At 42.9% G+C, this 24,614-nt stretch overlaps 1 protein-coding gene and 1 long non-coding RNA gene across 10 annotated transcripts in view; one reads left to right on the top strand and one right to left on the bottom strand.

The window, feature by feature from the left end:
* Positions 1-6: 6 nt before the first annotated feature.
* Positions 7-15,344, bottom strand: LOC142604937 (uncharacterized). Of its 2 annotated transcripts, XR_012838794.1 has the most exons (7): positions 15,216-15,344; positions 8,558-8,698; positions 6,621-6,720; positions 2,834-2,966; positions 1,927-1,983; positions 1,539-1,626; positions 7-763 (listed from the first exon to the last, which is right to left on the bottom strand). It is a non-coding gene; the product is annotated as an uncharacterized LOC142604937 (long non-coding RNA). The 2 variants fall into 2 exon arrangements; XR_012838793.1 differs by lacking the exon at positions 6,621-6,720 and adding an exon at positions 3,057-3,122 and having other exon boundaries at positions 7-1,626; positions 2,834-2,918.
* PRDM10 (PR/SET domain 10) overlaps positions 15,241-24,614 on the top strand; it is a 45,277-nt gene continuing 35,903 nt past the window's right edge. For 3 of the 8 annotated variants that reach the window (XM_075774831.1, XM_075774832.1, XM_075774825.1), the window contains exon 1: positions 15,344-15,462. The gene's annotated coding sequence lies outside the window, so the exon portion shown is untranslated. Of the gene's footprint in view, positions 15,463-16,567; positions 17,097-17,123; positions 22,769-24,614 lie in introns of those variants that run through there. The other 5 variants (XM_075774833.1, XM_075774827.1, XM_075774828.1 and 2 more) reach the window with 4 other exon arrangements.

Here is a 24,614-nt window from a genome sequence, read left to right as displayed (position 1 = left end):
TGGATACATTTTAATGTAACTATTTTATTGTGCAATATGAATACATGAGTAAATAACAGGACATTTCAAGTTAAGCTTTTCCCGTGTCTTAAAAAAAGCAGGTATTTTTCCTTCTCCCCAGGCCAAAAAGTACAAGCTCTTTATAAATCTTTGGATAGGGGCTTTCATTCGAGATTGAATTTATGTAGCATTTAAAGTGCTATATAAATTAATATACTTTTAATACTTAATATTTACATAGTGCTCGGTGAGAATTAATGTTCATAACCCCTCTGTGAGCTAATGCCAAAAAAATAAAAGGGCCTGTTAATTTGGGGTATGTGAATAGCTGAATTTTGGGGCACAGCAGAAACTGAAGTAAACTTCTCAAAACCTCTCGAAATCAAGTCACAAATGTCTCGGTACAGAGGGGTACAAAGTCTGCCAAAACTTGCTAGGATTTAATAATTTATGGTAGGAGAATGGCTGCTAAGATGAGAAAGCAGCGTCCCCATACACAGGCATGACGTACCAAACAGATACTTGATTCACTTTGGAGTATTTTTACTGAGACAACCTTGATTACAACAGTGTTCATCTTCGTTTTTCCGAAAAGCAATTTCAATCTGGCAACTTTTGGGGAAGTCTCGCAGATAAGCACGAGGTACGACCACAGCTTCATTCTCACCTCCAGTAACAAAGCCTTCTCCTAGTCCTACGCTGCAGATACACCAGCGTGTAAGAGCCAAACTCCTTCCGTGAGGCTGCAAGGCAGCAAATTCCACTTCAAAAGCAAGAACATCAGTGCTGCAGCATTCCCTACAACATCTTTCCTGTTGTTAATCCTGTTAGGTAAATGGCAGCTTACATTTCCTTCCAAAAATCCCATTTCATGTGCTTGGTTCCAAGGCTTTTAGTGCCCTTTTCCCAGCACGTCAGTGCTAACAAAGTGCTGAGGATCTCAGCCTCACCTTTGGCTGCTACTGTTTATTCTGTAAGAAATGTTTCAGAATATTCTCACTGTTCTCTTAAACTCCACAAATTAAAGCATAAAATTGATCTAGCCTGTGAATGGTAATGTTATGCAGCTCTTTTAATTAAAAAACTTGATTAAGGATTTAAATGGTAGATCACATAATTCATACTAGCTCTATGTGACAGATACATGCGAATTAAAAGGTTGCAGAGGTAGAGCTGAGCCAGCCTTGGTTTTAGGAGGTAGAATGCAAACTGAATTTAGAAAATTACTACAGCACACAGTGGGCTTGAGTAAAGAGAACTTCTTTTTCCAGCACAATTCAGCTATATAAGAAATACTAAACAGTACTTCTAGAAAAAATACACCACCCAACTGGCGACAGTTAATTGCCACAACTCATCATGAGCCATGCTGCACTTCGGACGAGACCTCTATCTCTTAACAAGGCTGTATGAGGGGTGTAAAGCAATGCAAAGCTTTTATTAGTCAATTAAAACTTGATCCAACCTCCAGCTATATAAGTGACTTTGGGAAATACTCCTTTTCCACAACCCATAAATAACATCAGAAAGTTGCCAACCTGCTCTGGAATTGGACATCTGTATTTGGCTGCAAAATTTCTTTGTGGAAGTCTAGGGTTACTGCAGTCTTGCAACTTAATCTTCCACCTGTAACTCAAAAGGACAACAAAGTTGCAGACAAAGGTGTAGAAAGCCCAGCAGCAATGAGATGAAGGAAACCACTGAAGAAACTGGGCTTAAGATAGAAGGTATACACAGAGGATGAAGATGTTCCATAGAAAAAGGGGAACAGAAAAGATGCAGATACCTTCTAGGCCTTGAAAGATAATGCAAGGTAGACAGGAGTTTAAGAAAAGACAGGTGATTTCTATAGGAATAGAAGGAAGTTTAGAAAAGTGAAAGGATGGAGAATAAATCAGAACAGATGTGTTGCAAGTGGAGTCATACCTTAAATACAGAGATAAATGGAGTAATTGCAGGCATGAGGGAAAACAGCACAGGAATCTGTGAAAAGGAAGTGACACAGTAAATAGACGGGGACAACAAGCCTTTCTGTTTCTACTCAAAGACATCTTTAAAAGGGCTTGGCAAGCAAGAGAGGAAAAGTCTGCCCTTTATTGTACCAATGAATCCTTAACTCTTGACGGCCATTTTCCTACTGCCCTGTTCCGTGCCTGAAACGTTACCATGAATCTGCCTTTCACATAACTTCAGGCAGGTCTTCTGAGATTTTTCTGGGGTGGAGATTTAAACAGCAGCTTGTGCTACGTTAACCTCAAACAGCACGATCCTTGCCTACAGCATGTAACAGACTTAGGGAACCTATCGTAACATTAATACTCACTCTACTGTAACAGCAAACTTCAAAATAACGCCTTCTTTTAGGTTTAGAAATATTACCGCTTTGCTAAAGCACATCAGCACAGAAAAGGTGGGAATGCATTGGAAAATGAAAAATACATCAATCGAGGATGTGAGTATGACAAGAGTGTGGGCCGCTGCTCCTTCAGTACTCTGCATCTGAATTTTAGGATCCGGAAATGCGCTAAGTCTACAATCTCTCTTTTTCTAGATGGAGGGAAGAAATAATGATCACGGTGAATTTACCTGGACAGTGTGATTTTCTGAAGAGGAAGACTACCCAAGACAAAAGCAGTGTCTGAAAGACACAGGCAGTCCTTTTTGGAATGGATTTGCACATCTGAAGTATTCACTATCCAGGAAAGGAAATTACCTCTGATACATAATTCAACAGAGTACTGAGCCCACACTCAGATTTTGGATCCCACATGCAAAAATAGAAAAGAGCTTAACCACCTTTTTAGCTAATGATCAGTTTTCAGAATATACAAACCGGGTGTTTATGCTGCTCATTTTCTCTCTCCAGATGGAGCCGAGGCTTTGGGCACTGGCAGCATCTCAAGGCAGAATAGCAGGAACTGTAGCAAACACTTAACCTGATGGAGGGAACTCGAAAGGCAGGGGGTCTACAGGTCTACAAATAAAGGCATAGTCAAGACCCTGGGGGAAAGAGGAAGGAGAGGCTGCGTTGCAGAAAATATTTAGTAAGCATTCACCCTCTTGCGTTGTACTATCTTCCTACAACGGGCTGAAGGTGTCCTGTCATCTCTCTTCTAGTCCACCTGAGAAGGCGGAAGCATCGTTTAGTCTCTGAAGACAGCAGGATCAGTTGTTCATGTATCAAGGGCAACCAAAGCATTCCAACTTAAATCATCTGAGCAGTGCACTTTGTGGTAGAGAAGCCATGAGAGCTTAGACACCCCCCCCCCCCGATTAAAATAAAATCTACCAACAACTGAGCCTATTTTCCACAGATATTAGCTCATTACGATGCTGAGATTTCTCCTGTTGCCCCTGAACAACATTCCTTTCCTCTCCCCTTGTCCGCCTGCCGGTCTCACTCAGACAGTCTCATTTCAGCAGTGTGAAAGGTTATTCATTTTATAGACGTCTTTCATGAAAGATGAAAATTCAAATATGTTATAATTAGCTGCAGTTCCACATAAGTCAGTATTATTGCAGCTTTCATATTAGATCTGAATTTGTCCCACAAATGTGTGTGTCAAATATTACAGTAGAATGATTAATGATATCACACATAATATAAGGATTAAGCATTGATGCAGGAGTGTTGCTCGAGAGGAACAATTTTAACTTCTTTCCATTCATAATTTATTTTTGTCCTGTACTGTAAAAGAAACCTGAAAATAAAAATGGCTTGTGCTACTGGCAAGCAAAAGAAGAGATCTGATTCACGATTGAATTCTTCATTCAGTATTCATTGGTGGATTAAAAGCCAAATCATCTTAAACGGCACAGCAGTGAACAGCATCCAAAATAAAAACCTCAGGACTCATCCTGCTGAATAAACGTAGAATCATTTGCAGCAGCTTTGAAGATAGGTGCAATTCAACAACAAAAAATCTACCCCTCCCTCCGCAATCAGGTCTGATTCAGTGCCTGTTACATCAGGCATCGTGGAATAACCTGTGCTAACAAGCTCTTTTATGGCATACTGAAGTCATCTTTTATTCCACCCCCCCGCCCCCCCCATCACTTGTTTGTGCAGTTATTCAGTTTGTAAGCAACAGGGTGTGTTAGGAAGTAACTTATGACACAGCAACGGACGATAAGGAATTTTAAAATGTCTAGGAGACGTGTCATGTCTGATATGGCAAAGCTTTATTACTGGAAACTGTTGTTTTCCATCACCTGCATGATACTTTTAAGTGTTGGGTTTTTTTCTGGTGCACTTAAAAGCAAAATAACTCCACCAAAAATCCCCTCCTTACTCACTTTAATTTGATACCAGCATGGACAGCTGCAGTTTGCATCATTCTATTTAAACAAACATTAAGGTACATTTCCTGTTACAATCATCATTAGAAGCCTCCTGGCTCCCAACCACCCATTCTTTCTACGTCAAACACAGGAATATTTATTTTAATTTCTTGAAGTGCGCACCCTGCAGACAAGGGAGTTGCACACAAGGTACTGCAGGGGCTTGGCCTGCGGTGCAGGTCACCAGACCACACTTTGGGAAGGAACCAAAGGGTCCTGTGCTGATTAACAGCCTGGTCTTCAACACAGTTAGGGGGGAAATCAGTGGGATTTTGGAATTCCCAGGAATTCCTATTTGCAGATTTTGCTCTACAACTTCTTCTTAAAATGCCCCAAATACAGACAGTGCTCTCTAGTACTATTTATTTATAAACTCGTTTAAGAGGGTGGCTTCATATTCTGCACTGGGTTTTTTATAGCCTTTGAAATGTACAGTTCTTTGGAGGACCACAAGAAAATGAGAAGTAGCAGCACTTTTGCAGATTTCAAGCTCTTAAGGCAGCAAGAAGTCAGAATATAGGTTCTCTTGGCGATAAGAAATAAAGGAATAGATGTATTTGAAGTCTGTTTCAGTTGAATAAAGGCAAACAGCAAGACACAGCCGATAGGAACTGGGACATCTGAGTAGAAGATGAATCCCAATGTCTCCAAGGGAAGGAGTGGACCGCCTACAACTTCCACCCGCAAACCCATGGCCCGAGGGGGAGAACAGCCCCCTTGATTCCTCTCCTGGATCACATTTTCTCAGAAGATGAGTCAGCCCCTGAGAGATCTTTGTTTTAAGAAAACCTATATCATTTCTCCTGTAACTTTCCAATTGTCTTTTCCCATGTCTTGCAAAGGCCTGAATTAAAAGTTACTCTTTATTTTACAACTTCTTTTTACTATGATTTTCCCCACACATGGGAAGAAAGAGCAGCCTGTGCTCAAGCCATCCCCATTTGTCAAAGGTTGAAGATCCTTTTCCCCCCCTCAAGAATAAATGCATTTTGCCCCACAATAACGAAAACACAGGAGAACTTCACACCGATACCAGCGTATTCTGCATTTTATGAAGCCAATTACAAGGCTTCTTCCAAGCCTAGGTTTTCCTGCCTTGTCTCAGGAATTTGGTTGACTCCCTGAGGTCCCTACTGAGATGTAGCTCATTGGCTAAGTTATATAAAAGGAGTCTTAAGTAGAGCACTCTATTGAGGTTTGAATTTTCCCTTTAAAATGCAAATGGCTGGTAGTTAATTCCCTTTTGGGATTTAAGAGCTGAATTTAAAATGCGAAATGATGAGACAAAAATATACTTCAGAAAGCACTGCGGTGTGAGGAACGAAACATTCGCCACATGAATACAGATTCTTCTGGTCAGCCAGACATCTTCATTTATCTGCATTTTAATAGTTTCCCTCAAAAGGGCTTTTGGCTAAATTTTTCCTCAACCTATTACCTGGTGCAGTCTCACTGGACTACAAGGAGGGCAAAATTTGACCACATTTTCTATTTTTTAAAATCGCATATCAGCACATTTAAATATATCAATATTCTGTCAGGGATTATAAATATCTCCCTCTTTTCTGTTAAAAAGTCTAATGAGACCTTTTCCATGCTTTCTGAAAATATAGCAGGATGACAGACCTGTTTCCCAGCTCCTTTGTTGACTGGAATGGCTAAAAAGCCATTCAAAAAAGTGTCTACTTAGCAAAGACTTTAAACCAATATTTACTTACCAAGGAATGTCTTCCATCTCACTTTCTTTTTCATAATTACCAGTTTACTTCTAAGGGGGGGGGGGAGCATATATAATTACATTCTTAGATCAATTTAGGCTTAAACATATACCTGTGCACACACAGACACACCCCTACAACCTCACATGGACCCAGGGGATGCAAAATGCACTAACCTGTGTTTAAAATTCAGAGTGCTCTGCTCCTTGCATGATCAGGCCTTAAGTAACCTAACTGGACTCCTTGTATTTGTTCTGTCTTCTGGAAAATATACCTTTACATAACCCTTCAAAAGAATTCATTTCTACGCACACGGACACCAGCACAAACATACACACCAGTTTTCATAAAACTTATACAAGCAAATGATGGAATTGTGTCATCGTGATATCAAACCCACAGATCACACGTCTAAAAGGGAACAGCAAAGCTGCTAGCCTATGTTTAGAAGGGCCGAACCCTGTGATCTAGTTGAAGAACTAGAAATTATTTGTATTTGGATCCACTTGCTTCAACCAGAGCACGTGCAGGCATGTGAAATAGGAGCAGACCCTAACCAACGCTACCTGCTGATCCGGCATCGACTGCAGCAGCCCAGCGCAGGCACACGGGTAGATTGCTTGGCGGGATCAGCAATTAAATACCCGCACCATCTTGAAACCTGAAAAACAACAAATTACACAAGTCTTATTTCAAGTTTTTCCTCTGACTGTTCACAAGAAGAGTTAGAATATATCAAATATTCAAACTTTTCCTTTTTGCCCTTCTTTTGTTTCCATGTTTTTCTGCAAATTGCATACTGTCCAAGTTCTCCAGGCTCTGTTCTTTCTTTTTTTTGTTACAGACTGACTTCAATCAAACCCTAGATCTAAAAGTCCCCAAACAACTAACAAAGAATGTATTTCAGTACGTTAAATTTGAGAAGTCACAATAAGGGCTGTGGTATAATACTGTGATATCACTCACAAAGAACTATTACTTCATTGTGAAAGAAAACAGCATCTGGCACGGGGCAGGAAATAACGTACCAAAAATGCATCCAAGAAGCACAGCAATGAAAAATAAGAATCAAATGAGTTTACGGTTACGTAAGTTGTTCTCTTCGTTAAAGGTTCTTGCATTGTGGAAATGTTTCTTTAAAGTAAGGGAAGGAAAAACACCGCACGCGTTAAGTCTTTTTTCTGCCTTCGACTCAAACGCTTGCCAATAGCTTTCAACAATCGCGTGATTCACTATTGAGTATTTCATCGTGAAAGAAATCGTGCATTCTGTACGGTAGAGGGCTCTTTCATTCATTTTTATTTTGTATTTAGGTTATCAACCAACATGTCAGCTGTTAAAGAAAACCTGGTGAAAGACCATGAAAGGAGATAAACACCCAGCAGGTGTTACAGAAATACTGAATTGTCTTTTAGTCCTAATTACACTTTTAATGTGTTTTTTGCTGTGTTGCAGTTGCTCTATATTAAATTAAATAGTATTCTGTAAAGTATTTGTTTCTACAGTTTCTGCAACCACTATAAGAGGAAGTGAATGGGTCAAAATAAAACTTGGTAAGGGCCAAACTTGGGAAGGAAAAATTGAAAACAGGCATCGCCAGCAGGTTTCCTAGAAGTTCTGCAGGGAATTAGTGAGGAGAGGGGAGAGAAGGGTAGCCAGGCGCTGGAATTCATTACAAAGATTAACACAGAAGGAGAGATTTCATTACAACTGTTTGCATTCCACGCGGATCACAAGGACATGAAGTGGCTTATTCAACTTCTTAGGGTATTCGTGGATGAAACAGAACTGACCACAGAGATGAATTCAGCCTTATCAGACTGATCTGAGAAGGATAAAATGACCTGGTCATCTTAGGTGTATTCTTGTCCATTGCCTTCTTAAATACCACAGCAACTAAAATAATAACTTTCAAGACAATCTTACCATGGTGGCAAAAAAGGCATTTCAGTGTAAAAATTGGCTACCGACTGGATGGGCCGGCAGCTGGCAAGTCCTTGATCAAAATGACTCCAAATTTGCTGTAAGAAATGCTCCTGCTATTACTGTGGTCCTCTATTATTCACTAAGCAGCAAATTTCAGAGCATTTTGAAAAAACAGGGGTCAAATTCTGGGACCCTTTGATAAAACTACAGCCCAGATCCTACCTGAGCTCCTAGTGGAGTCTATTAAAGATAGTCTTCCTGAAAAATGGATTTTAGAGCACTGGGAAATATTAATTCTACCCTGACAGCAAAACTCTTGAAACAAATCTCCAGAAGAGTCCCTGCAAAATTAAGGCAGAACAAACCTAGCATGACGCAGGACACACAAGCACTCTCAGCTGGAACTGCAGCAAATATTTTATTGTGAACTGCAGCCTCATGCTCAGGCAAGCAAATCCTGAATTTTTCCACTGTATGCAGGCTGAGGTTACACAAAGCAAGAGTTGAATGATTCTGTAATAACAGAGAAATGCTAAGTGCTGTCATAACTGTGTTTGCAAGAATGCTCTCACCTTACCGTGTAAATCCGCTGCTTTGAAGAAAACGCCTCTGTTTTGGGTTGAGCTGGCCAGGTGCCTGTGCACACCTGGAATACGTAACAGTTGGGTGCACCTGAATAACATCACATGAGCTTTGACAATAAGGAGTATTTCCTGCAAGAAAACAAAAATAAGAAATAAAAATTGAGACTGGCTCAAAATAATTGGGTTGTGTTCTGTTCACTAAAAGATTTTGGGAAAGCAGATTGACTTGTTATTTCTTTGTAGCCTCCGGTATCCGCATCCCTCCTCCGGTGTCATTTGTCTGAGGCACAGTGGAGGATCTGCCAGAGTTCCCTGCTCTGAGCAGCAAATTTTCATGTTTTTCCTGTCTGGCTGGCAACGGGAGTTTTTCATTTGTAGCCATCTGCACCAGGGCAGAGGCTGCAGCTTCAATCTTAATGGCTGCCTCAGATGATACCATTTTCTTTTTGTCAGCTTTAGAGATAAGGCAGCATTGAACTCACTGACAAATCTTGGCACTTGCTATACGTTTACTCCATTTGATACCTACTGTTCTCTCAAGACACTTGCTTTCAAAGGCATTCAGGTATCTGTCTATAGCGTGGGTGGAATATACTTACCTTTCAAACTCAGTTTAGTTTCAAAACATCCCCTCCTTTAAACTAACCAGTCACTAAAGTAAACATTTCTCTTCCACTGAGACAACTATCCTCTTGAAGGACACGTCCAACTGCAAAGAACTGCTCTGCAAAAAAAGTATTTGGAACGCAATCCAAAAGGATACCTAAATCAATACAGGCCCACACTGCTGCAGGTGTCTGTTCACACAGCTCTTGCTGGAGGGTCAGCTACTCAAACAGGACACCACAACCTGCTATGCCAGAGACATTGATAGCAATGCACTGCTGCTAGTGTTGAAAAGGCTGTTTTTCTTACACTTAACCACAAAATCCCACAACCCTGTGGGAAAATTTCAGCGGTGTTTTTCTTTTCAAAGGTCTCACTTTCCAGTTGTTGTAATAGAAGGTTGAGGAAAAACTTAGAAATATTGTAAGTAAAGAGATTTTGAGTATCAAAATCTTGGGGAGGTGGGGGGGAGGAGAAGAAAAAAACCCCCGAGCCCTGGGACCTTATCCTTTGCCTGTGTGATCTCAGAGCAGTGTTTGGCTCTAGTCTTAGAAATAGCTGTGTTTGGCTATGGCATTCCAACCTCACTTTTCTGGTTGATCTTGACTTTGTCCCACTGTTACAGACTTGGTAAGTGATTACTGCATTTTGTCTAATTCCTGATTGTCCTCACCAGGCTGTACCATGACCTGCAAACTTAATTTCCATCTGAATCTCAGACCTGCCTCATCTTCTTAAACCTGCCTGATGACCTGGATTCTTAAATGACCTAGACTACACTTTCCAGATAAGCCTTGTCCACGTGCTGAGAGATCGGACTGTGGCTGGTGAGTACTTTCACAAGCTTGGTGATCCAGACTTTTAGATAAGAGCTACAGACTTCCCAGGGCAAGTTTTCTATCCTTAAAAATCCATCGAGACTTCTAATGCTGCTTTAGAAAATGCATCATATAAGATGAAATCTTTTTACAAGCCCTGTTGTCTTATTCCAGTAGAGGGGCTAGTTAGAGAATGAGACCCATCTTGTATGAGAGAAGATGAATGAAGTGTGGCTTGCTTAGCCTAACAAAATAAACTTCAGGAGAGGCTATGACTGCTGTCTATAAATACATCAGGAGAGTAAACACTGGGGAAAGAAAGAAGTTCTCTATTTAAACTACAGAAAAAAGTTGGCACAAGAGCAAATAAGTAGAAATTGGCCTTGAGAAAAAACACTTGTCATCAGTGACACTTTTAGTCTCTTGTTCAAGGCTGTAAGAACAAAAGTATCAGTTTTTTCTAAGAGAAAGCCTGCTCGGGGTATATGCTGTGGTGTCTGATGGAGGGGACCCAGTGGCTTGGAAGCCCCCCCCCTGCTAACTCCTACATCAATAAGAAGGTTGGATTGCTTAATTTCTAAATTTGAGGGATGGAGAAAGACTGACCATCTGACAGATGTGTTTATTTTTATACATATTGAAAAATAATAGTGAGTTTTCCTAGCTGGGGAATTTACTTTTTGCTGTTCTATAAAAAGCCCTGATAAACAGAGTATATGGTGGGCACATACTAAATTAGATCATAAAATATCATTTTATTAAAAAAATGTGGCTGCTGTTTAAACATCTACCAATAGTTATGATTGACTTTTTCCATGTTGCCTCTATCTACTAAATGTATCCAGAAGCAGGAGGAATATCTCTGAAGATCCCTTCTTTCCTACTAGAGGCTGTTATCATCATCTATCATCTCATCATCATTTGTTTGAAAACAACTATCAAAAGGATGTGTGTTAACAGGTCCTCTCCCAGAGCTAGAGACAGGGAGGCTTTCTAGCAAACTTTAAAATCTTTTAAATCCTGTAGATATTTATGATGATTTTTTAAAGACTTCATTTTAAGGCCTAGATACAGGACTAATTTTAATAGAGATTATTCAACCTTTATTCAACACTCTAGCAAACTCAGAAATATCAAAAAGCATGGTTAAGAGTTTTCTGAGTCATCCCAACTTGCTTAATGGAGAGGAAACCCAAACAGCCTCTGTGTTTACTTTACAGTTGATACACAAATTATTTCCTATTAATGACAATGTTTCTATATAACCAGAACTGGATAGTGATGACACCTGAACTTGAGTGAAAAATCAGCCCCCTGAGTTGGGTACTTCCAGTATTTTTAAAGCTAATCATGGTTGAACATCTTTCCCAGAGAAGAAATGCATGTACTAAATAGTAATCCCAGATGAAGAAGTAGTTGACCTGGATTTGAAGTTGAACTACATCTGCCCAGTGCAGATTTCTGGGAAATGCTCCAATAATTAAGTCCTGTAATGCAAAGAACAACTGCTGCATCCGTGTTCCTGAACTTGCTGGAGCCTGTGAGCTGGGGCATTTGCTGGTACCACAACCACCTGGCTGCCTTGCTTATGGGCCAGGACTCCACAGCAGCTGCTGTGCACAAGAAGAATGAAAAATATATTTCTCACCCTGGAAAAGCCTGCAAACAAAAGCAGTTTACATCAAAACTTGTGAAACACTAAACTCTTGCTTGATTTCTATCTTTCCCCAAACCAAAGGTTTCAAGACACCATTAAAAGCAGCAGCGGCCCTAATAAATATTGTTATGATGGTGTCAGGGAGGTGCTGGTGGTGTGTGAATGGCAAAGTGGTTTCCCTGCAGGCATTTTTGCAGCTGGAACTCACTTTTCCCATCCCTGTACTGCAGCAGGGCTTTGCTAAATAGGTGTCCACAGTGAACTGAAAAGCTCCCTATTCCTAAGGCTTGATGCACCTTTTCCCAAATGCACAGCAAAAATTAGGAGGGTTATGTGAAGTGTTTCCTCACTTATTACTGTGTCTGTTGCCTGTATTATTAAATATTGGGGGATAAATGCCATTTGGGTGGGTACAGATCAGGCAAAAGGGTAGCCAACGGTGAATGTATGTGATGAAGTGCTTTCTCTAATGGTATGGTTTTCATTCTGGCTTGCTCTAAACCAGTAAACTCATATCACTACCTTCATGTTTTGTGTTCTCTGTGCAGGATGTAAAGCAATTACATTTCAGTTGCATTATAATTTAGCAGGTTATAACAGAAACATGGGGATAGCTGAAGTTTTTCCATCTTCTAGACTGGTGTTTTAAATCACAGCCAGCTGCTGACTAGCACAAGGGGAGTTAGATGGGTACCACAATGCATAGCCTAATTCCGTGCACAGTTTAATTTGGAAATCTAGGTGCAAGTACCTACTTATCATGCACAGATGTAGTCCGTGAGGTCAACAGGGTCAGCGAAGCATCGTCTGCTTCTATAACTCAAATGAATTTACAGCACTTGAGCATTTTTCTTGGTTGTGTTTTAATCTATGTGCTTCTCAAGCTGGGATAATGTCATGAGGAAAAATCAAATAACCCCAACAAAAGCAGAAACAAAGATGTATAGACAAAAGAAAGCTTTCTAGGAGGTCTGAAGGGAGATGGAAGGTTGGTGAGCAGTTTTAGGGAGAAGTGGTCCAGGTGGTGAGAGGCTTGTTATTAAGGCAAAGACTTGTGACTGGTTTTACTAGGTGAAGGGAATGGATGAAGAGGTTCGTGTGAATAAGTTAGGTCAAAAAGATATTTGCAAGTAAATGAAATGGGGTGAGGTTGCAGTATGCTTTTCCACCTGGAACCTGAAATGAGGGAGAAAATGGCCCTTGCCAGCAGGATGTCGGTACACACGTTTCAATGTGGGAGACAGTGCTGTGGTCTGGAAAAATGAGCCTTGTAGTGGCCACGGGGAAGAGACAGAACGGGCAAGACAGGACACATGCAGCAGAGGCAGTGCTGAAACAGCAGTACACAAATGAGGGGATGGAGATACAGATCTGATGACCCAGGAGATGGGGGGGGTGGGGAGGGGAGGGAAGGAGGATTCAGTGAAGGGTTACAGCACTGTTCCAGACAATATGTGGACCATCTATGAAGATTAGAAATAAATAAATTAACCTAATGTGAATGCTTGTCTCTTTCTGGCAGTGTGAAGCTATTAGAAAAACAAAGCCTGTGCTGGAGCATCAGAAACAACACATTAAATGTGGGAAATACAATAGGCGTTACATCAGATTCCAGATACTGCAGAAGATGAATCAGACCAGCATGCTTTTTCTGCATCTGGTGGCTTGTTGCAGCCACTGTGCACTTGCACTGAATTGGTCTTTCCAAGCTGAGAGAGGAAAAAAGAAAATAACCTGTGGAATAACTTTCAGAACACGACCCACGTACCAGGAAATGTTTTGTGCCCAACTGTAGATCTATATGTCTGTATGAAAACATGGCACAATAGCGTGTTTGTGTCAGAGTCAGTAAGTCTTCAAAATATTAGGGAGACCCTCAGAAACACCAAATAAAAATGCAACACTGAAAGCACTTTGATTCTTTTTTTTAAGTAATACATATAGCTGTTAAGACTTATGGGAAATAAAGCAGCTTTGTTGGGTCTTATGTATTTCCTTGTGTTATTTGTTAATCACAAAGTTTCAGCACGGTATAATGAAATTGAAACTGTTTTTATAGGCTAGAGGAATAAATTGACTCCATAGCTTCCATAATTCAAATTAAGAGAACTGCCCAGAGGACCCAAGCAGTATTGTGGAGGGAAAAAAAGCAGAGCTCCTCCTAACTGGGTAACCAATTCTCCTCGCTTCAGTTTTAAAATTTTTTTTTTGTCTAATAATTTAAGGTGAAGTTACTAAACACAAGTTAGAAAATTTGCATTTCTTTTTATCTTGATTGCTCATGGAAGGGATGGGTCAGTACGACAGGGAATGCTTTCAATATACACCTGTGCCTCTTAATTTAAAAAGACTAGATCAGGCTTTAGAAAGACAGACTTAGTGGCAAAGTAAGCTTAATTGCACCAAGATCTACCCCTCCTGCTGTCCTCCTAGGGCAGAGAATGAGCAGAACCAGTATTTGTAAATGCAATGATTCATCTTTAACCAAAATTTACCCTTCCTCTATCACTGGTTTTTGGGTCAATTGCCCACAATGGCCCATTGCAGGATCTGTAGCTGCCCACGCCTCAGAGGCACAGGGTTTATTACGTACATGTGCGCACGCAGTTCATGAAGCCATTTGGAATAAACTTGAAAGGTACTAAACACAGAGATTGTCTTATTTAAGAAATATCTACTGAACTACTAGATCAAGCAGCTTTCTAAGCGTATGCTAATGTCAAATAAGGAACAAGAAAAGTATTTTTCTATGCAACCATAATACAAACACCGCTTTAAGAACAGCAACAAAAGTGCAGCGATAACCACTGGAATGACAAATGAGTTAAATTGCTGAACAATAGTAATTATTATCCTTCTCTGAGCTGACATTTAGGACTTGCGCAGATATAACATTAAAAAATAAGAAATACCAGCATATGACTCCCCAGTCCGGGTCCCTTTAGGCAGAAGCAGCCCTTTTGGGGCATTTCCTCATGGGCTGACCTTAGATAGATATTAATAGCTGTTGCTTCAGCTTTTAATTTAGAAGTATGTTAAGGAAAATTACAGTGAAACCTGCTGGATTGCTATTTTTGACACAATTTCAAATAATTTTACTCCGAGGGGCTGCCAGATGAGGCAGAGGGGACTGGCAGCCCGCGAGGGATTTCTGGCTCGCCTGCCTATCTAACGGGGAGAGGGTCCCGGCCCTCCCTGCCGTGTAAAAAGGGGGGGGGACCCCCAGCGCCGCCCCCGCCCCAATAAATCACTGCACGTCACACGGAGCCCGCCCCCCACCCCCCCGCGCGCCTCTCGGCCGGCAGGGGGTGCCCCGCCCCGCCCTCCCAGCAGGGGGCGCTGCTCGCGGCCCCCACACCTCCTCCCCCAGCAGGGGGCGGAGCACCCGCGATAAGAGGCGCGCTCTGATTGGCGGCAAGGCGCCCGGCGGAACGGAGAGGGGATGAGAGCGGCGCTCTGATTGGTCGCGGGTACTCGGGGGGGGAGTAAAGACCAGGGCAGGGGTCCCCCCCCCCTCCCCTCCCCGTGGTATCGGGGTCCCCCCCTTGCTCCCCAGCCCCCTGACCTGGCCGCCTCCGAGTCTTTTCTTGAGGACTTTTGTGTCCTATCTTCGCGGGCGGAGGCGTTTCAGCCAATCAGCGTGCGGCGCCGCGGCCTGTTGCCAGGCAGATTATGGTAATGAGGTCCGGGCGGCCGCCCCCCCTCCCGCTCTGCAGCTACCATTGTGAGGTGAGGACAGGTGGGGGGGTTTGGGGCCGCAGCGGGGCTAGTGGCGGCGGCCGGGACGCGGCACCCGCACGGGACCCCCTCAGGTAACGCGATGGGACGGTCCGGGAGGGAAGCCCGATCCGGGGGCGCCGCGGGGACCCGCCGGGGGTTTTGGACTTGTTGTTTTAGTCGCACCCAAGATGGCGCTCGGAGCTGGCGGCTCCTTAATGCTGGGGCCGGGATAAACCGTTCGCTCCCGCAAGTGGGGGGGGGGGGAGCAGGGCGCAGTCATTCCCCTTCCCACCCCGCGGGAGAGGTACAGTCCGCTCCCCCCCCCTCCCCGCCCCAGCTGGGATCCCCCACCCGCCCTGGACAGAGGGAGAAGGGGCTGCCCCCACCCCTGTATCCCCCCCTCCCTGGATGGTACAGTCTGGACCCCGGCACCTCAGTGGCGGGGGGGGTGCCGGAGCCATCTTGGTCCCCCCTAGCACTGTGGGCGCCTCAGCCCCCCCCCCCCCCCCCCCCCCCCATTTCTCTGGGCCGCTCGCTTCCCTCGCCCCGTGGTTAAACCAGCTCCCCTATCCTCGGCTGCACGGCTGTCCCCTTCCCTCTGCCTGTCCGGCGCGGCCTCTCGCTGCCAAGCTCCCTTGTCCCCCCGCCCCGGGGCCGGAGTGGTTGGGGCTGACTGACCGTTGGGCGCCCTCACGGGGGGCTGATAGCGCCTCGCGCTTTCTCGGGGGGTGGGGGGCGCGGTGGTTTCTCACACTGGGGAGCGGTGGCGGGAAGCGGGTGCGGGGGGGGGGCGGGCACCTGCGCCTCTTGATTGGCCGTGTGCCTCGCGCCCCTGCCTCCCATTGGCTTTGTTAGGGGAGGGGGGCGTCGCACCCCCTCCCCGGATTGGCTGTTGTTGATGGCTGTGGCGGGTGCGGAGGGTATATAAGGGGGAGCGGGTAGGTGAGGACTTGCAGTCCGGCCTGAGAGGAGTGGATGGGAGACAGGGGGTGCCCCCCTCCCATGGGGGCCTGCCCTGCCCGAGAGTAGTATTTGAGGGCCCTTGGGCCCCGGTATTGGCCCCAGTAGGGAAAGGTTGTGGTCTGGGTGGTGTAGGAGATTGGTGTGAAGGGAAGGCAGCCCTTTCCCCACCACCCTGAGGTGCCAGGATGGGGATTGTGTGGATAAGCTTATCCCAGAGCAGAGCCAGGCTGCTGACTTCCACTGTGTGAGGTGATTCTGTCCATTGAGGGCCTGAAGGAAATGGCAAGGCCCACCTGTAAGCAGAAGCAGCTTCTGCAAGCACAAACTGGTGTTTGCCACAGCTCTGCTAATGTTGGTCTTGGTGCCAACAGTGGTGGTTGCCTCTGCCAAATATGCCCATTCTTGTGGTGTGAGATAAGGTTATAGTGTGTGGCTGTTTGATCTTTTGGACCCCTTGCTACCTAGGTTTTCAGTTGCTGTCCCCCCCTCCTGTTGCATTAGAAAATTGTTAATGGGACCTTATTAAATTGTTAAGTTGGAATGGAAAAAAATGAGGTCCTGTTGCTCTTTCAGACCTGCTCATCCTGAAGGGACACCTCACCCTTCATAGATTTAGTATCCCTGAATGAGATGTTTTAACTATCTCTTACCTCTCCGTGGTTTGTTGTGGCTCTTCAGAAGGGATCTTGCAGGGGTCTGTAGATCAGAGTTAAAAACCTGGTTTAAGCTGCTGAGCTTCATAGTCCTGAGAGTGAAATGAATGGTCAGTATTTGTGATGCACTTTTTGGTATCTGTACACCAACCTGTCCAGTCTATTGCTGATGTATTTGTGGTTCTTGCAGGCCTTTAAAGAATGAACAAGCACAATGCTGGGAGTCTGTAAGATGCATATCAATGTTTCTCTTTCAGAGTTTCAGTGGGAACAGAGACTGTACTGAACTTTAGCTTTCTTATGTTATTTATTTAATAATTCAATTTTTCTTTTCCTTTCTATTGGTTAAGTTAGAAGATAAAATGCTAATGAATCATCAGCTGATTTTACAAGAGGGTCTCTTTTGGAAATAAAATAATTGACAGTCTCAAGCTTTCTAAAGCCTTCATTTCTAGAGAAAAAATAAAATGTAAGAGGGTGTATTTCTCGAGTCAGTCCTTAAATGGAGAACTTATCTCCCAAATTGTGATGCTTTTTGGCACTTTGCTGTATGCATGCTTCTCTTGTGTTAGGTGTTTAAAATGAAGACAGCTTTATTACCTTGGTTATAGGATGAGATATCGATGTAATTGTTGTTATTATCATCTGATGGAATAATTGACAGTTTGTTTTTAGACTGAAATGGGTATGTGTTGTCGCTTGCTCTCCTCTGGCACTCTTACTACTAACCTGCAAAGAAAATCCCTGGGTGAGCTCTGTTATGGTAATTTGCTCTGCAGTCAGCAGCTACTTCGAGTGTGTTTCTGACCACCTGCAGCTGCTGTCAGCTGTGTAAACTGAATTTTAATTGACTTGTAAGTGTAGCTAATTATGGGGGCTGTTTTAGTATTGTGAATTTTGTTTTGACTTAAACATGAGATCAGGTCTATTTGTAACTTCTATTTCATGCTAGTAAAACACACAGAAGTAGAAGTTGTGTTGTAGCCCTTAACTGGTGTTGCATGTTAAGTCCCCCACCTGTTTTAATGTAAAGAATTTGTTCTCTGTGGCCTGTAGGCTTCAGAGAAGTGGCTATTCTGAAAGAGACAAGTTGGGTTGGTTTTTGGTGTTTTTAAATGTGCAGAAGCGAGATAGTTTTGTCTTTTGAGTTTTAAGAGCTTAAAGTAAAGGGGTGATTTAATTCAGAGGAGAGATGCAAAGGGGTGGGAGAGGGAGGGAAGGAGGAGCACCGTCAGCCTGCAGGAATGGGAACAACCTCCTCCTCCTCTTATTGATGGTAGCTTTGGGAAGAGTTGCCTGAGCAGGAGAAAGGATAGGAAACAAAAAAGATGGCAAAATGAAGCTGGAGGGGAACTGAGCCATGTGGTGGTGTTGGTACGGTTTTGTTTTCTTTCAGTAAGACCTGAGAGTGCCTTCTTGAAGGTTGCATACACACAGTGTAGCACAGGTTTTGATACAGACCTTTTATTTTCTTTTATGTTGTACTTTAAATACATGGTTTTTTTTCCTGTTTCCTTGTTTTATCAGACTTTGCCCTCTATCATTTATAAACCGAATCAATTAAGTAGACAGCGTCACTGCCTCAAGCAGCTGGAGCTTGAGAATGGTGGTGTATGACAGTAGTGTACGTTAACCTCTTCTCTTGGGGCTCGTTTGGAGGGCTTGGTCATCTCCTGTGTTTTGTGGTAGAAACAGTTATACCTTCAGCCCCTTATCTGATACTTTGTGAGAGAATAGTTGCAACAGACTGTCATGCTGTCACCTTTAGTGCTTGGGTGCTGTCCCCTCAGGAAAAGGATGGTGTGACACGTTGGACACAGTAGCGGAGGACTGGCCTTGAAGATCTAAAAGATCTCTTCCAGTTCATTGTTGCTTTGATGATGGATGTGCCATAAGGATGTAGATAGATCGATTCATTATGCACAATTTGAGTAAAGAGTGAGTTTGTATTTGGCTGAGCTGTTCTATTTATTATACGGCTAAATAAATTGAAGCCCTTTTTCCTCTTGTGGAAATAAATAATCTTTGCTGTCCCAGCCGTATGTATGACTTCCATTCCTAACTCACCAGTAAAACATGAATATTGTGGTTATATATTACCTGATTATTAACATTCAGCCAAAATGCACCAGAGCCAGGGTTCCTTGAAACAATACGTGCTTTTGATGGATGAGAATGCAGAGGGAGGAGATGGCAGTTGTGACTCAGTCCTCAATGAGGTTAGAAACCTTCTTGCTGCAATGAGAGCATGTTCTTGCCAAGGGATCTCAGGAAATGCACCGACTCTGCCTTCTAGGCAAGCTGGGGTAATTAACTTAAGTGTGGGATATAGCTTTCTGCAGACACATGTGATGTTCCTTTTGAGCATAATAAATCATTTTCATATTAAAAGCTAGAGGAAGAACTGTAGCTGTAAAACCCCCTTTCGTAACAATTCTTGCTGTCCTTGCATATGGTTGGTGGTGAAAGAGTGGTTAGTGAGCTCAGTACTTAAAGGATTAAGCTAATAGCCCCTGCTATTGCTGCAGGGAACCCCAATCTATATGCAAGCTTCTTTTACACTAGGGAGTAAATCACATTAGCTGTTTTATGCACCATTATTGTAAAGTGGATTCTCATTTGAGATACTGCAGTGGCTTTATGGCTCCCTGAGCAGGGAGGTGGACTTTTCCCCTTGCCCAGCTTTAATGGTCCCCCATTCTTGTTGTCTCAGAGAAGGGACAAAAATGAATGCTTGGCAGCCACTGGCCTGGGTGCTTTCTCAGCAGAATGTCCTTAATTAGACTTGGAGAGGTTGCTGCAGATGAAATCCCCAGAGTTTTTGTCTGTGTGTTGTCTTGTGTAGTCCCAGCATTGAAAGAAATTGCTGTTCCTTAATAGCAAGCATGCCAAGGAAATACATTTATTTTGGGTTTTTGTGTGTGTGGTACTTTGAATTTCAGAGCTGAGCTTTCCTTTGAAGCACTGTGAGTTCACTATATATTCAACCTGTGTCATAAAGTCTTATGTGCCAAATACAAAATAACAGTGACTTTGCTGTTATTGGAGGTTTTCTCTTAAAGCACCTTTCCCACCCATTCCCTAGGTGTTAGGGGTCACAGGTGCACCTACAAGGTGGTGTGGCATGGGTGCTGTGATGGCTGAGGGTTGGTTGTCTTCTGGTGAGGACAGCAAGGCTAATGAGGATGTTTCTGTCGGACAGTGAATGAGGTGCTTTGCCCCTGAGTGGTGCTTTTTCGTCCTCCAGAGCTGAGAGCAGTGAATGGGGAAAGCTGCTGATTTAATAATACAGCTTCAGAGAAAACAACATACTGCAGGAACAGGAGAGAGTGGTTAGAGAGTATCGCGGTGGCCGAAAGGAGCTTTCAAGTGAAATTTCCAAAAAGATGAAGAACTGGTCAGACAATGACACAAAGACACTTTCCAGGCATCAGGAGCTGCAGAGGAGAGCTTCACTGTTAATGAGGTTTTTGAATTGGATGTAAAAGGCAAGAACTAAAGAGGAAGGCCATAGTTCTCTGACACCAGCAGGGCCCCAGAGGTGGTTGAGCAAAGGAAGGTAAATGTAAATGGCATACTGAAAGGAACCTGTTTTGTCTTGAAGACATGGTGGATTTACTTGCGCTTACCTGATGAGGCAGACAGCTGTATATTCTGGGTGCAGGGACATGTAGGAAAATACTCATCCTGCCTTGCATGTCTGCTGACCACACTCCAACTCCAAATCAGATGTTTTCTAGTTGTGATTAGCACCAGGTTGTTCCTCCACTGATAATCCTCACTGAGAGATATGCACAGCTGCATGCTAGTGTTACTTCCTACCTGTGCTTCTACCTGTGAAAAACACAGGAAAAGCACATCGTAGGGAGCTCAAGGGCAGCACCCATGGGTGCCATCTCAGATAAGCTCATTCTGACTTAGGTTTGCTGGAGCTCTGTCTTCCACTGGAGTAGATATTTTGTGTGCTAGGATGTGCACCAGAATTTGGGTATGTCCAAGGTAACATCAGTGTTGAATTTAGATGTGCCTGCCTTTTAAAGTAATGGGAGTTTTGCGGGTTCTTGATTCATGTTTTATCTTATACCCTGATTCACGCTGTATGTGACACACTGCGTCCTGCCACTGACATACTGGAGTGATACTGGGTTATATTTATACCTATTACCACTTCAGCTTGTGTCATCACCCAGCATGCACTGGGTGAAGCATGCCTGCTATTTTGGGGAGGAAAAGGCTGCCTTCGCAGTTTCTGTAAATGGTTTAGCATCTTGCATGTTGGCATTGCTTCTTATGTGCATGCCACTCGTTGGATTGTACTCAAGTATTGGGTTGGTGATGGAATTGCGGTTGATATATTGGGTGATAGGTCTCATAATTGTGTGTGTGTCCCTTGGATACAGCAGAACTTCCCATTGAGGTGCTTGCCTTGGTATTTAGCTTGTCTGAAAATGTCTGATGCGTGTGAGGTATGGGGAGAAAAATCAACAATGGCAAAGGATAATCCATGGGCAAACAGTACAGAGAGCAAGCAGAGACAAGCAGAGTGTTCCTTTGCATGCCAGCTGTTTGGAAATGCTTATGCCCAACATTTCACATTTATTTCTGCTGAAAATCTAGATCCTTTGAGAGAATAAGTATTTTCTTTACCTATATCACCCAAACTGCTATTGCTAACTGCCTTAGCGTAGAAGCCACATACCCTAATGTACTCATCGTGATTCTTTTGCAGCTAATTTGAAAAAAATATTGTGGCTATGTGCTGAGCTGGACATCTGCTGTTTCCTTGTGCAGTGAGATATCTCTGTTGAGAGAAGACCACAGTGAAATCATTAAAATCTTGAGGTGCTGTGGCTGGTAATGTCACAGCTGTAATGGATATTGAGAGGGGGATTTTCAGAAGAAAGTGAGATCATGCAGGATTAATGAGGCAGAGCATCCTATGGAGGACTAGTGAGCAAAATTATTTTGGTCTTTTCTGTCATCAGAGTTGGAAAACTTACTCAGGTGTTTGTGTTTCCTGGCAGTTTTGTTGTCAGTGACTTTGGACCAGATCTTGCTTTCCAGCTCCTGACCTTAACTGCAGGTTTGGTTTCACTGTCGGCTTTCGGACCAGCTAAACTTCAATTCTTGCTTCTGCCTCAGGCCCTCTTTGTTGCTTGGCCTTGGAACCTCTCTGGGGCATGGCCTGTCTGCTCTGACACTGACTTTTCACTTGGCACATCCATGTTTCCAGGGAAATGTGCTTTTCTGTGTATTCTGGCGATGATAAAATGATGAGAACACTCAGAGATCCGATCTTTGCTAGGAATGCATAGCAGAGAGACAAATCGTAGGATGTATTTTGAAGTACAGAAGTTGAAAGCATCAGCAAATCGTGCAGCTCCTAATACTGTCTGATTGTTATTGCCACACAATTGGCTGGGCTGAGCAGTATATTTTTTTCATTTCTGTGAACAGCAGCAATAACAGTACCATTTATAGAAACTGCATCACTGAGCCACTGAATTTGGCTCAACCTTGCTTTTTTCCTTAAGATTTGACATTAGTACTAACCTTTAGAACCATGACAAAACTTGAAATTATTGTTTTCTGCTTTCTTTTCCAACTTTTTGATGCTATTTTTTTACAGATATGATTCTAATGCCCAGCTTTGTCTATTAAAGACCTGTCTGAACCCTTCAGTCTCCTTTCCACTCAAGTTGTAAGTTACTTGTGCCAAAATGAATCTGCAGGAGTGAGTCAGGATCTTCCTTCAGACCTTCAATATCTGCTTGTAGGGAAGGTCAGCCAAAAATTCTGCTACTTGTTGCACTGTGTGGAATTAGCCAGAACTGTGCCTTTCTCGTTATTCAATCACTGGTTAATTTAATTGCATTATTACTAACAGGATAATTATATTTAAAAGAAAAACCAAACCCAAACCACACAAACTTGAAACCTCTAGCACTTATTTTTATTTTTCTAAGCAATTAGGTAATTGATTAAACGACTGGCTATTGCTAGTGCAATTACCTGAATTGGCTCTTGATTAATAATGACAGTCAAGAAGAAGAGCTGGTTTGGGATAAACCAGCCAAAGTACATCAACAGGATAGGCATTTAATTTTATGCAAAACTTGTTGTTACGCTTGTGTTACTGATATAAAAGATGTCATGTTTCACACAAGCAGTTGTAGACCCCTTGGTGATCGTATACCTGATAAAATGAGCGACGGAGTTCAGTGAAAGTGGTAGGGTTAGGTATGAGAAAATCCCTGAATTAACCCTTAATAACGTAAGAAGTAGCTTTGAGATAGCTGGATGAAAGGTGCTACGTAGGGATGGATGATATTTATATATCGCTGCTTGTGTGTGCTGTAATATATATAAAAAATAATATTTATTTGTAAATCACCCTGGCTTTCAATACATGAAGAGCAAGGCTGGTGTTTATCAGTCCTAATCATTGTTTGCTGCACTTCATTTTTTCATACCAATGAGATCCCCTAGCAAAAGCATTGCACGCAGTTACATGTATTTCTCTTTTTCCTTTTCTCCTCAGTGCATTTTGTGGATGTTTTGTATCAAATAATATTAATGCAGATAGGATTTCTGTTCCTTTATCCCAGAACCTCAGGCTGTATGTGGGACCGTGTGGCACATGTGTACTGTGCTGCTCAGCATGAGACAGCAAATGTTAGGCTCTAGTCACCCATAATGGCATGACTTACTGTCCAGCGATACCCAAAAATATCTTTCCCACAGTTTTTCTTTGTATATGTGGAAGTAATATGATTACTTTTTTTTTCCACCGTGCAGTTCAGTGACGTTAGCCTGAGAATTTGCTGTACAATTGATTTATATGTTCTGGCCAGGACCAGTGGTACAGTCAGTGCCTGGGTCTGCAAAGCTTATTTGTTGCTGGCAAAATTAGCAGAAGGCAGAAAGTGCCTGCTGCTTTTTTTTTTCTCCTTATCTTTTTTTAGTTAGTCAATGACAAGCCAACTGCTAGCATTTATGGGAATAAATTATGACTAAAATAATTTGCATTTAAAATGCAAATGAATGAAAGCATCAGCAAGGAGCCTTCTGCTTTTTTCCTGGTGCACAGACGGGGTACTGGCAGTGGATCAGCCCAGCGAGACACTCGGTATAAAATAAAGTTAATTGGACTAGCTGAAAAATGAAATAGGCTCTGCCTCATACTAATTCCTGGGCATGTGATTTAATATGACATTAGAGACGAAGGATTGGGAAGGTGCTGAACCACTGACTAAACCAATCACCAGAGCTGTAAATTACACTTCTGAGATTCCCAATGGCAGATTGAGAGGCCCCCATAAAATTGTGAGAGGTGAATAAAACCTAGCTTGGAAGCATTTTGTCAGGATCTTCGGACTCGCATGAATTAGAGTTTAAGTTTCATTGTTCTTTTTCTATAAGTTGTCTATTGTAACACTGCCTGAATACCAACTGGGGCTGCGGTTTAGTACAAGGTGAAAGCTGCCTGTAGATGTCAAGCCAGTTGGTTCTCGAACAAAACCTCTTTCAGACGAATCGAGAAACTGGTGATGCATCTCTGAACATAGTGTTTTCTTGTTGGAAGCTTAAGGTCAATTTTCTGCATCGTTTATTGATTTCTGGGCCTG

This window comes from Balearica regulorum, chromosome 23 (genome assembly GCF_011004875.1).
Source record: "Balearica regulorum gibbericeps isolate bBalReg1 chromosome 23, bBalReg1.pri, whole genome shotgun sequence".
NCBI lineage: Eukaryota > Metazoa > Chordata > Aves > Gruiformes > Gruidae > Balearica > Balearica regulorum.
This window is presented reverse-complemented; position numbering and strand designations above follow the sequence as displayed.